Source organism: Arachis ipaensis, chromosome B5 (assembly GCF_059453495.1).
Source record: "Arachis ipaensis isolate K30076 ecotype BB chromosome B5, ASM5945349v1, whole genome shotgun sequence".
NCBI classification, from domain to species: domain Eukaryota; kingdom Viridiplantae; phylum Streptophyta; class Magnoliopsida; order Fabales; family Fabaceae; genus Arachis; species Arachis ipaensis.
The window spans coordinates 86,499,101-86,513,053 of NC_142440.1; the positions used below are offsets into that span (position 1 = coordinate 86,499,101).

The window sequence follows — 13,953 nt, forward strand, 5'->3', positions numbered from 1 at the left end:
ATTCTTGAATTCTTAGTGCGTAAGCATTAAAGAATTCTAAGTTTGGTGTCTTGCATGTTTTCTTTGCATTAAAGATTTTTCAAAATTATGTTCTTGATGTTCATCATGACATTCAAAGTGTTCTTGGTGTTCATCTTGACATTCATAGCATTATTGCATGCATTCATTGTTTTGATCTAAAAATTTCATGCATTGCATATTTTTCATGTTTTTCATAAAAATTCAAAAAATCAAAAAAATATCTTTCCCTTTTTCTCTCCTCAAATTCGAAAATTTGGATTGACTTTTTCAAAAATTTTTAAAATCAAATTGTTTCTTATGAGTCAAATCAAATTTTCAATTTGAAAATCTTATCTTTTTCAAAATCTTTTTCAAAAATCAAATCTTTTTCAAAATTCTTAAGTTATTTTCGAAAATTCCAAAAATATTTTTCAAAAATCTTTTTCTTATTTTTGTATTAAATTTTCGAAAATAACATAAACAATTAATGTTTTGATTCAAAAATTTGAAGTTTGTTACTTGCTTGTTAAGAAAGATTCAAACTTTAAGTTCTAGAATCATATCTTGTGATTTCTTATGAATCAAGTCATTAATTGTGATTTTAAAAATCAAATCTTTTTCAAAAACTAATTTCTATCATATCTTTTTCAAAAAAAAAAAAAATATATCTTCTTATCTTATCTTTTTCAAAATTTGATTTCAAAATATCTTCTCTAACCTCCTAACTTCTTATCTTTTCAAAATTTGTTTCAACTAACTAACTAACTTTTTGTTTGTTTCTTATCTTTTTCAAAACCACCTAACTAACTCTCTCTCTCTCATTTTTTCGAAAATATCTCTCCCCTTTTTCAAAATTTCTTTTTAATTTATTAATTATTTTAATTTAAAAAAAATTCGAAAAAAATACTAAACTTTTTCAAAAACTATTTTCAAAAATCACTAACTCCTTTTCAAAAATAAATTTCGAAAATTCCCTCCTTCTCTCCCATCTCATTCTATTTATTCATTCATATCCTAACATCTCATCTCACATTCCAATCCTCACAGTTGTGTTTCTTCCTTTACATCACATCCTTTATCTCCCCCTCTTCTTCTACTTACAAAGGGATCCCTATACTGTGGTATAAAGGATCTCTATTATTATTATTATCATTTTTCTGTCCATTCTTCCTTGTATTATGCGTAGGAGCAAGGATAAGAACATTCTTGTGGAAGCAGATCCAGAACCTGAAAGGACTCTGAAGAGAAAATTAAAGAGAAGCTAAAATACAACAATCCAGAGAAAACCTTTCAGAAATTTTTGAACAGGAAGAGGAGATGGCAGCCGAAAATAATAATAATATAAGGAAGATGCTTGGTGACTTTACTGCACCTAATTCCAATTTACATGGAAGAAGCATCTCCATTCCTACCATTGGAGCAAACAACTTTGAGCTGAAACCTCAATTAGTTTCTCTGATGCAGCAAAACTGCAAGTTTCATGGACTTCCATCTGAAGATCCCTTTCAGTTCTTAACTGAATTCTTGCAGATATGTGATACTGTTAAGACTAACGGAATAGATCCTGAAGTCTACAGGCTCATGCTTTTCCCTTTTGCTGTAAGAGACAGAGCTAGATTATGGTTGGATTCTCAACCTAAAGACAGCCTGAACTCTTGGGATAAGCTGGTCACGGCTTTCTTAGCCAAGTACTTTCCTCCTCAAAAGCTGAGCAAGGTTAGAGCTGATGTTCAAACCTTCAGACAGAAAGAAGGTGAATCTCTCTATGAAGCTTGGGAAAGATACAAACAGTTGACCAAAAAGTGTCCTTCTGACATGCTTTCAGAATGGACCATCCTGGATATATTCTATGATGGTTTATCTGAGCTATCAAAGATGTCACTGGACACTTCTGCAGGTGGATCCATTCACCTAAAGAAAACGCCTGCAAAAGCTCAAGAACTCATTGACATGGTTGCTAATAACCAGTTCATGTACACTTCTGAAAGGAATCCTGTAAGTAATGGGACGCCTATGAAGAAGGGAGTTCTTGAGGTTGATACTCTGAATGCCATATTGGCTCAGAACAAAATATTGACTCAGCAAGTCAATATGATTTCTCAGAGTCTGCATGGAATGCAAGCTGCATCCAACAGTACTCAAGAGGCATCTTCTGAAGAAGAAGCCTATGATCCTGAGAACCCTGCAATAGCAGAGGTAAATTACTTAGGTGAACCTTATGGAAACACCTATAACTCAACATGGAGAAATCATCCAAATTTCTCCTGGAAGGATCAGAAGCCTCAACAATGCTTTAATAATGGTGGAAGAAACAGGTTTAACAATAATAAACCTTTTCCATCATCCACTCAGCAACAAACAGAGAACACTGAACAAAATGCTTCTAATTTAGCAAATTTAGTCTCTGATCTATCCAAGGCCACTGTAAGTTTCATGAATGAAACAAGATCTTCCATTAGAAATTTGGAAGCACAAGTGGGCCAGCTGAGTAAAAGGATCACTGAAATCCCTCCCAGTACTCTCCCAAGCAATACAGAAGAGAATCCAAAAGGAGAGTGCAAGGCCATTGACATAAGCATCATGGCCGAACCTGTGAGGAGAGGAGAGGACGTGAATCCCAAGGAGGAAGACCTCCTGGGACGTCCAGTGGTCAATAAGGAGCTTCCCTCTGAGGAACCAAAGGAATCTGAGACTCATCTAGAGACCATAGAGATTCCATTGAACCTCCTTATGCCCTTCATGAGCTCTGATGAGTATTCCTCTTTTGAAGAGAATGAGGATGTTACTGAAGAGCAAACTGCCAAGTTTCTTGGTGCAATCATGAAGCTGAACGCCAAATTATTTGGCATTGATACTTGGGAAGTTGAACCTCCCTTGTTCATCAATGAACTAAGTGATCTGGATCAACTGACGTTGCCTCAGAAGAGACAGGATCCTGGAAAGTTCATAATACCCTGTACCATAGGCACCATGATCTTTAAGGCTCTATGTGACCTTGGTTTAGGAATAAACCTCATGCCTCTCTCTGTAATAGAGAAACTGGGAATCTATGGGGTGCAAGCTGCTAAAATCTCATTAGAGATGGCAGACAGTTCAAGAAAACAGGCTTATGGACAAGTAGAGGACATGTTAGTAAAGGTTGAAGGCCTTTACATCCCTGCTGATTTCATAGTCCTGGATACTGGAAAGGAAAAGGATGAATCCATCATCCTAGGAAGACCTTTCCTGGCCACAGCAAGAGCTGTGATTGATGTTGACAGAGGTGAAATAGTCCTTCAATGGAATGAGGACTCCCTTGTGTTTAAAACTCAAGGATCTCCCTCCGCAACCATGGAGAGGAAGCAGAAAAAGCTTCTCTCAAAGCAGAGTCAACCAGATCCCCCACAGTCAAACTCTAAGTTTGGTGTTGGGAGGCCACAACCAAACTCTAAGTTTGGTGTTGAACTCCCATATCCAAACTCTAAGTTTGGTGTTGGAGAGTCTCAACAATGCTCTGAACATCTGTGAGGCTCCATGAGAGCCCACTGTCAAGCTATTGACATTAAAGAAGCGCTTGTTGGGAGGCAACCCAATGTTTATTTATCTAACTATATTTTTCTTAGTTATATGTCTTTATAGGTTCATAATCATGTGGAGTCACAAAATAAACAAAAAAATCAAAAACGGAATCAAAAACAGCAGAAGAAAAATCACACCCTGGAGGAGCATCTGTCTGGCGTTCAAACGCCAGAACAGAGCATGGTTCTGGCGCTGAACGCCCAGAATGGGCAGCATCCTGGCGCTGAACGCCCAGAACAAGCATGGTTCTGGCGTTCAACACCAGAAATGGCAGCAAATGGGTGTTGAACGCCCAAAAATGGGCACCAACCTGGCACTGAACGCCTAGAGTTGTGTGCAAGGGCATTTTGCATGCCTAAATTGGTGCAGGGATGTAAATGCCTTGACACCTCAGGATCTGTGGACACCACAGGATCACCTCAAGATCTGTGGACACCACAGGATCATCTCAGGATCTGTGAATCCCTCACCCACCTCACCCTCTCTCTCTCCATTCATGACCATCCCTTCTGTTCTCCATTCACCACTCACATCCATACACAGATCCCTCCATCTCCTCCATATCCTCTTATTCTTCTATTCTTTCTTCTTTTGCTCGAGGGCGAGCAACATTCTAAGTTTGGTGTGGTAAAAGCATAGCTTTTTTGTTTTTCCATAACCATTGATGGCACCTAAGGCCAGAGAAACCTCTAGAAAGAGGAAAGGGAAGACAAAAGCTTCCATCAAGGGTCTATAGCTCAGTGGTAGAACATTTGACTGCAAATCAAGAGATCCCTGAGATACCTCAGGGGATACATTTTCTTCCACACAATTATTGGAAGGCACCTAAGGCCAGAGAAACCTCTAGAAAGAGGAAAGGGAAGACAAAAGCTTCCATCAAGGGTCTATAGCTCAGTGGTAGAACATTTGACTGCAAATCAAGAGATCCCTGAGATACCTCAGGGGATTCATTTTCTTCCACACAATTATTGGAAGCAACTAAGGGTGGAACATCAAGAGCACTCCATCATCCTTCATGAAATAAGAGAAGATCAAAAAGCAATGAGGGAGGAGCAACAAAGACAAGGAAGAGACATAGAAGAGCTCAAGGACATCATTGGTTCCTCAAGAAGGAAACGCCACCATCACTAAGGTGGATTCATTCCTTGTTCTTCTTTCTTCTGTTTTTCATTTTCTATGTTATGTGCTTATCTATGTTTGTGTCTTCATTACATGATCATTAGTAGTAGTAACTATGTCTTAAAGTTATGAATGTCCTATGAATCCATCACCTCTCTTAAATAAAAAAATGTTTTAATTCAAAAGAACAAGAAGTACATGAGTTTCGAATTTATCCTTGAACTTAGCTTAATTATATTGATGTGGTGACAATGCTTCTTGTTTTCTGAATGTATGCTTGAACAGTGCATATGTCTTTTGAAGTTGTTGTTTAAGAATGTTAAATATGTTGGCTCTTGAAAGAATGATGACTAGGAGACATGTTATTTGATAATCTGAAAAATCATAAAAATGATTCTTGAAGCAAGAAAAAGCAGCAAAGAACAAAACTTGCAGAAAAAAAAGGGGCAAAAAAAATAGAAAAAAAAAATAGAAAGAAAAAGAAAAAGCAAGCAGAAAAAGCCAATAACCCTTAAAACCAAAAGGCAAGGGCAAATAAAAAGGATCCCAAGGCTTTGAGCATCAGTGGATAGGAGGGCCTAAAAGGAATAAAATCCTGGTCTAAGCGGCTAAACCAAGCTGTCCCTAACCATGTGCTTGTGGCGTGTAGGTGTCAAGTGAAAACTTGAGACTGAGCGGTTAAAGTCAAGGTCCAAAGCAAAAGAAGAGTGTGCTTAAGAACCCTGGACACCTCTAATTGGGGACTTTAGCAAAGCTGAGTCACAATCTGAAAAGGTTCACCCAATTATGTGTCTGTGGCATTTATGTATCCGGTGGTAATACTGGAAAACAAAGTGCTTAGGGCCACGGCCAAGACTCATAAAGAAGCTGTGTTCAAGAATCATCATACTGAACTAGGAGAATCAATAACACTATCTGAACTCTGAGTTCCTATAGATGCCAATCATTCTAAACCTCAATGGATAAAGTGAGATGCCAAAACTATTCAAGAGGCAAAAAGCTATAAGTCCCGCTCATTTGATTGAAGCTATGTTTCATTGATAGTTTGGAATTTATAGTATATTCTCTTCTTTTTATCCTATTTGATTTTCAGTTGCTTGGGGACAAGCAACAATTTAAGTTTGGTGTTGTGATGAGCGGATAATTTATACGCTTTTTGGCATTGTTTTTAGTATATTTTTAGTAGAATCTAGTTACTTTTAGGGATGTTTTTAATAGATTTTATGTTAAATTCACATTTCTGGACTTTACTATGAGTTTGTGTGTTTGTCTGTGATTTCAGGTATTTTCTGACTGAAATTGAGGGACTTGAGCAAAAATCAGATTCAGAGGTTGAAGAAGGACTGCTGATGCTGTTGGATTCTGACCTCCATGCACTCAAAGTGGATTTTCTGGAGCTACAGAACTTGAAATGGCGCGCTTCCAATTGCGTTGAAATGTAGACATCCAGGGCTTTCCAGAAATATATAATAGTCCATAATTTGGCCAAGAATAGACGACGTAAACTGGCGTTCAACGCCAGCTCTCTGCCCAAATCTGGCGTCCAGCGCCAGAAAAGGATCCAAAACCAGAGTTGAACGCCAGAAATGGATCAAAACCTGCCGTTCAACTCCACAAATGGCCTTTGCACGTGGAAAGTTAAGGCTCGGCCCAAGCACACACCAAGCGGGCCCCAGAAGTGGATTTATGCATCAATTACTTACTCATGTAAACCCTAGTAGCTAGTTTATTATAAATAGGACCTCTTACTATTGTATTTGACATCTTTGGATTACCTTATGATCCTTTGATCACGTTTTAGGGGGCTGGCCATCTCGGCCATGCCTGGACCTTCACTTATGTATTTTTAACGGTAGAGTTTCTACACTCCATAGATTAAGGTGTGGAGCTCTGCTGTTCCTCAAAGATTAATGCAAGTACTACTGTTTTCTATTCAATTCATCTTATTTCGCTTCTAAGATATCCATTCGCACCCAAGAACGTGATGAAGGTGATGATTATGTGTGACGCTCATCACCATCTCCCCTATGAACACGTGCCTGACAAACACTTCCGTTCTACATGAAATAAGCTAGAATGAATATCTCTTAGATCTCTTAACCGGAATCTTCGTGGCGTAAGCTAGAATGATGGCGGCATTCAAGAGAATCCAGAAAGTCTAAACCTTGTCTGTGGTATTCCGAGTAGGATTCAATGATTGAATGACTGTGACGAGCTCCTAACTCGCAATTGCAGGGCGTTAGTGACAGACGCAAAAGGATAGTAAATCCTATTCCAGCATGATCGAGAACCGACAGATGAATAGCCGTGCCGTGACAGGGTGCGTGAGCATATTATTCACTGAGAGGATAAGATGAAGCCATTGGCAAGGGTGATGCCTCCAGACGATTAGCCATGCCGTGACAGGGCATTGGATCATTTTCCCGAGAGATGACCGAAAGTAGCCATTGACAGTGTTGATGTATCACATAAAGCCAGCCATGGAAAGGAGTGAGACTAATTGGATGAAGATAGCAGGAAAGCAGAGGTTCAGAGGAACGAAAAGCATCTCCATTCGCTTATCTGAAATTCCTACCAATGATTTACATAAGTATCTCTATCCCTATTTTATTATATAATATTCGAAAACACCATTATCACTTTATATCTGCCTGACTGAGATTTACAAGGTGACCATAGCTTGCTTCATACCAACAATCTCTGTGGGATTCGACCCTTACTCACGTAAGGTATTACTTGGACGACCCAGTGCACTTGCTGGTTAGTTGTATCGAAGTTGTGACAAATTATGAATGTGACATCACAATTTCGTGCACCACTTGTCCTCAAGCAAAAAAAAAAAGAAAGGAGAGGGATAGAAGGAGAGCTAGTGTCGAATGGTGGATGAGAGGAGCGGAGGCCGAATGCGTTTTTAAAAGGGAGGGGGTGGGATTTTCGAAAATATTAGAAAAGATAAGATAAAAGATATGATAAAAAAGTATGATATGAAAAGATATAATTTAAAATTGAAAAGATATGAAAGATATTTGAAAAAGATAAATCTGGATTTTGAAAAAAAGATAATGTGGAGATTTGAAAAAGATATTGATTTGTTGAAAAGATTTTAGAATGAAAAGATATAGATTTGTTTTGAAAATTTGAAAAAGAGTTGAGTTGGATTGAAAAAAGGGATTTGTGCTTATGGATTAAGATACATTTGATATTTTTAAAGTAGGGTTTTTAGAAATTAGGGATTTTAGAAATTAGGGTTTGTAACATGTTTATGCAAGAAATCATGAATTGAAACATGAAAATTAAAATTAAAATGAAAAATATGAAGTAAAAACGAATTTACCTCCTCCCCACCATCCTGCTGTTTGAACGCCCAAACGCTGCATGTTTTGGGCGTTAAACGCCCAATTGCTGTTTCTCCTAGGCGTTCAACGCCCAGCTGTTGCTTCTTTCTAGCGTTGAATGCCAGGAACTCCTTTGTCACTGGGCGTTTTTCTGAACGCCCAGGACGTTGTAAATCTGGCGTTAAACGCCCAGAAGGCGCTTCTTTCTAGCGTTCAACGCCCAGAAGATGCTTCTTTCTGGCATTTAACGCCCAGATGGCTATCCTTACTGGCGTTCAACGCCCAGTGGATGCTTCTTTTGGGCGTTGAATGCCCAAAACAGACTTTTACTGGCGTTTTCTTGCCAGTGAGCTCATTTTCTCTGTTTTGTGTGCAGGATCCTTCTGTAACCCTGTGAACTTATACAATTGCTTCTTTACCTTAGTATCAATGAACTTTATATAAACAAATAAAATCAAGAATAGGGCAAAATACTTAGAGGAAGTGATGCCCCATGGCTGGGTTGCCTCCCAGCAAGCGCTTTTTTATTGTCTTTAGCTGGACCTTGCTGAGTTTTTAATCTAGCCTCAGCCTTGAGCACTCTTGCTCAACATTGCCTTCAAGATAGTGCTTGATTCTCTGTCCATTAACAATGAACTTCTTATCAGAATCAATATCTTGAAGCTCCACATAACCATATGGTGATACACTTGTAATCACATATGGTCCCTTCCACTGGGACTTCAGTTTCCCGGGGAATAGCCTGAGCCTAGAGTTAAACAACAGAACCTTTTGTCCTAGTTCAAAGATTCTAGATGACAGCTTTCTGTCATGCCACCTTTTTTATTTTTCTTTATAAAGCTTGGCATTTTCGAAAGCAGTGAATCTGAATTCCTCTAGCTCATTCAGCTGGAGCAATCTTTTTTCTCCAGCTAATTTGGCATCAAATTTTAGGAATCTGGTTGCCCAGTAGGCTTTATGTTCCAGTTCCACGGGCAGGTGGCATGCCTTACCATACAGAAGTTGGTACGGAGAGGTCCCTATAGGAGTCTTGAATGCTGTTCTGTAAGCCCACAGAGCATCATCCAAGCTTCGTGCCCAATCCTTTCTACGGGTACTTACAGTCCGTTCCAGGATTCTTTTTAGTTCTCTGTTAGAAACTTCAGCTTGTCCATTTGTCTGCGGATGATATGGAGTTGCCACCTTATGGCGAATCCCATACCGGACCATGGCAGAGTAAAGCTGTTTGTTGCAGAAGTGAGTGCCCCCATCACTGATTAGTACCCTAGGGACATGATGAGCGGATAATTTATACGCTTTTTGGCATTGTTTTTAGTATGTTTTTAGTAGAATCTAGTTACTTTTAGGGATGTTTTCATTAGTTTTTATGTAAAATGCACATTTCTGGAATTTACTATGAGTTTGTGTGTTTTTCTGTGATTTCAGGTAATTTTTGGCTGAAATTCAGGGACTTGAGCAAAAATCAGATTCAGAGGTTGAAGAAGGACTGTTGATGCTGTTGGATTCTGACCTCCCTCCACTCAAATTAGATTTTCCAGCAATGTATAATAGTCCATACTTTGCCCAAGTTTAGACGACGCAAATGGGCGTTCAACGCCAGTTCTCTGCCCAATTCTGGCGTCCAGCGCCAGAAACAAGTTGCAAAGTGGAGTTCAACGCCCAAACTGGCACCAAAACTGGCGTTCAACTCCAGGAATGACCTCTACACGTGTAACACTCAAGCTCAGCTCAAGCACACACCAAGTGGGCCCCGGAAATTGATTTATGCATCAATTACTTACTTCTATAAACCCTAGTAGCTAGTCTATTAAAAATAGGACCTTTTACTATTGTATTAGACATCTTTGGACGCCTGGTTCTTAGATCAGAGGGGCTGGCCATTCGGCCATGCCAGGACCTTTCACTTATGTATTTTTAACGGTAGAGCTTCTACACTCCATAGATTAAGGTGTGGAGCTCTGCTGTTCCTCAAAGATTAATGCAAAGTACTACTGTTTTCCATTCAATTCAACTTATTCCACTTCTAAGATATTCATTCGCACTTCAACCTGAATGTGATGAACGTGACAATCATCATCATTCCCTATGAACGCGTGCCTGACAACCACTCCCGTTCTACCTCTGATTAAACGAATATCTCTTAGATTACTAATACAGGGGACCGAGTCCAAGATATTGGGATCTTTGTGGTATAAGCTAGATTGATGGCGGCATTCATGAGAATCTGGAAAGTCTAAACCTTGTCTATGGTATTCTGAGTAGGATTCTGGGATTGAATGACTGTGACGAGCTTCAAACTCGCGAGTGCTGGGCGTAGTGACAGACGCAAAAGGATAGTAAATCCTATTCCAGTATGATCGAGAACCTCCAGATGATTAGCCATGCAGTGACAGTGCATCGGACCATTTTCACAAGGAGGAATAGGATGCAACCAACGACAAAGGTGATGCCTCCAGACGATTAGCCGTGCTGTGACAGAGCATTTGGATCATTTTCCCGAGAGAGATCGAAAGTAGCCATTGACACCGGTGACATCCTTACATAAAGCTAGCCATAGAAAGGAGTAAGATTGATTGGATGAAGACAGCAGGAAAGCGGAGGTTCAGAGGAACGAATGCATCTCCATACGCTTATCTGAAATTCTCACCAATGATTTACATATGTATTTCTATCCTTATTCTATTAGTTATTTTTGAAAACCCCATTACTATTTTATATCTGCCTGACTGAGATTTACAAGGTGACTATAGCTTGCTTCATACCAACAATCTCCGTGGGATTCGACCCTTACTCACGTAAGGTATTACTTGGACGACCCTGTGCACTTGCTGGTTAGTTGTGCGAAGTTGTGAACCATGGTATTGGCATCATGTTTTTGGCGCCATTACCAGGGAAAGAAAGAGCAATGAATTTTACATAATCAAGGTGTAATCATAATTTCGTCCACCATGTTTTTGGCGCCGTTGCCGGGGATTGTTCGAGTTTGGATAACTAACGGTTCATCTTGTTGCTCAGATTAGGTAATTTTCTTTTTGTTTTAATTTTCAAAAATTTTTCAAAAATCTTTCAAAAATTTTCTTATCAGTTTTCGAAAAAAAATAAAAAAATAAAAAAATAAAAATGTTTTCAAAAATATATTTTTCTTCAGAATTTTTAAGAATGAATTCTAGTGTTTCATGAAGCATGTGGAAACCTGGCTGGCTGTAAAGCCATGTCTAATTCTTCTGTGTAGGGCATGACAGGCGTGTCATATCTGAGTTACATACTAAAGCTTGGCTGGCTATTAAGCCATGCCTGACCCTTTGATTGGAGCTTTAGGCTAAAGAGCATAAGATTCCTGGAATTCATATTAAAAATTTTGGAATCCTTATTTTCCTTTTTCAAAATAATTTTCGAAAAAAATTCCAAAAAAATTTAGAAAATCATAAAAATAAAAAAAATATTTTTGTGTTTCTTGTTTGAGTCATGTGTCATGTTATAAGTTTGGTGTCAATTGCATGTTCATCTTGCATTTTTCGAAAAAATCATGCATTCATAGTGTTCTTCATGATCTTTAAGTTGTTCTTGGTAAGTCTTCTTGTTTGATCTTTGCATTTGCATATTTTGTGTCTTTTCTTGTTTTTCATATGCATTCTTGAATTCTTAGTGTCTAAGCATTAAAGAATTCTAAGTTTGGTGTCTTGTATGTTTCCTTTGCATTAAAAATTTTTCAAAAATAAGTTCTTGATGTTCATCTTGATCTTCGTAGTGTTCTTGGTGTTCATCTTGACATTCATAGCATTCTTGCATGCATTCATTGTTTTGATCCATAACTTTCATGCATTGCATCATTTTTCTTATTTTTCTCTCTCTTCATTAAAAATTCAAAAATAAAAAAAATATCTTTCCCTTTTTTCTCTCTCAAAATTTCAAAAATTAGATTTGACTTTTTCAAAAATTTTTAAAATCTAGTTGTATTTATGAGTCAAATCAAATTTTCAATTTAAAAATCTTATATTTTTCAAAATCTTTTTCAAAAATCAAATCTTTTTCATTTTTCTTAGTTATTTTTGAAAATTATAAAAAAATATTTTTCAAAAATATTTTTCTTATTTTTATATCAAATTTTCGAAAATAACAATAACAATTAATGTTTTGATTCAAAAATTTCAAGTTTGTTACTTACTTGTTAAGAAAGATTCAAACTTTAAGTTCTAGAATTATATCTTGTGATTTCTTATGAATCAAGTCATTAATTGTGATTTTAAAAATCAAATCTTTTTCAAAACTAATTTCAATCATATCTTTTCAAAAATATCTTCTCATCTTATCTTTTTCAAAAATTTGATTTCAAAATATCTTTTCTAACTTCCTAACTTCTTATCTTTTCAAAATTTGTTTTAACTAACTAACTAACTTTTTGTTTGTTTCTTATCTTTTTCAAAACCACCTAACTAACTCTCTCTCTCTAATTTTCGAAAATATCTTCCCTCTTTTTCAAAATTTCTTTTTAATTAACTAATTATTTCAATTTTTAAAATCTTAATTTTCGAAAATTACTAACATTTTTCAAAAACTATTTTCGAAAATTACTAACTCTTTTTCAAAAATTATTTTCGAAAATCCTCTCCCTCTCTCATCTTATGCTATTTATTTATTCATCTACTAACACCTCTTCCTCACATCACTCACCAAATTCGAACCCCCCTCTTCTATCTGTGTTCGAATTTTTTCTTCTTCTTCTCTTCTTCTACTAACAATAAGGAACCTCTTTACTGTGACATAGAGGATTCCTCTTCTTTTCTTTTTCTCTTCTCTTTCTTATGAGCAGGGACAAAGAAAAAGGCATTCTTGTTGAAGCTGATCCAGAACCTGAAAGGACTCTGAAGAGGAAACTAAGAGAAGCTAAATTACAACAATCCAGAGACAACCTTATTGAAAATTTCGAACAAGTAAAGGAGATGGCAGCCGAACCCAACAACAATAATGCAAGGAGAATGCTTGGTGACTTTACTGCACCAAATTCTAATTTACATGGAAGAAGCATCTCCATTCCTGCCATTGGAGCAAACAACTTTGAGCTGAAACCTCAGCTAGTTTCTCTGATGCAGCAGAACTGCAAGTTTCATGGACTTCCATCTGAAGATCCTTTTCAGTTCTTAACTGAATTCTTGCAGATATGTGATACTGTTAAGACTAATGGAGTAGATCCTGAAGTCTACAGGCTCATGCTTTTCCCTTTTGCTGTAAGAGACAGAGCTAGAATATGGTTGGACTCTCAACCCAAAGACAGCCTAAACTCTTGGGATAAGCTGGTCACGGCTTTCTTAGCCAAGTTCTTTCCTCCTCAAAAGCTGAGCAAGCTTAGAGTGGATGTTCAGACCTTCAAACAGAAAGAAGGAGAATCCCTCTATGAAGCTTGGGAAAGATACAAGCAGCTGACCAAAAAGTGTCCTTCTGACATGCTTTCAGAATGGACCATCCTGGATATATTCTATGATAGTTTATCTGAGCTATCAAAGATGTCATTGCATACTTCTGCAGGTGGATCCATTCACCTAAAGAAAATGCCTGCAGAAGCTCAAGAACTCATTGACATGGTTGCAAATAACCAGTTCATGTACACTTCTGAAAGGAATCCTGTGAATAATGGGACGCCTATGAAGAAGGGAGTTCTTGAAGTTGATACTCTGAATGCCATATTGGCTCAGGACAAAATATTGACTCAGCAAGTCAATATAATTTCTCAGAGTCTGAATGGAATGCAAGCTGCATCCAACAGTACTCAAGAGGCTTCCTATGAAGAAGAAGCGTATGATCCTGAAAATCCTGCAATAGCAGAGGTGAATTACTTAGGTGAACCTTATGGAAACACCTATAATCCAGCATGGAGAAATCATCCAAATCTCTCATGGAAGGATCAAAGGCCTCAACAAGGCTTTAATAATGGTGGAAGAAACAG

The 13,953-nt window shown here is 37.6% G+C and overlaps 2 non-coding genes across 2 annotated transcripts; both read right to left on the reverse strand.

The window, feature by feature from the left end:
* Window positions 1–1,713: 1,713 nt before the first annotated feature.
* LOC148564854 (small nucleolar RNA R71) lies at window positions 1,714–1,822 on the reverse strand. The gene has a single exon (XR_015885208.1). It is a non-coding gene; the product is annotated as a small nucleolar RNA R71 (small nucleolar RNA).
* Window positions 1,823–13,351: 11,529 nt separating this feature from the next.
* Window positions 13,352–13,459, reverse strand: LOC148564855 (small nucleolar RNA R71). The gene has a single exon (XR_015885265.1). It is a non-coding gene; the product is annotated as a small nucleolar RNA R71 (small nucleolar RNA).
* Window positions 13,460–13,953: the final 494 nt, after the last annotated feature.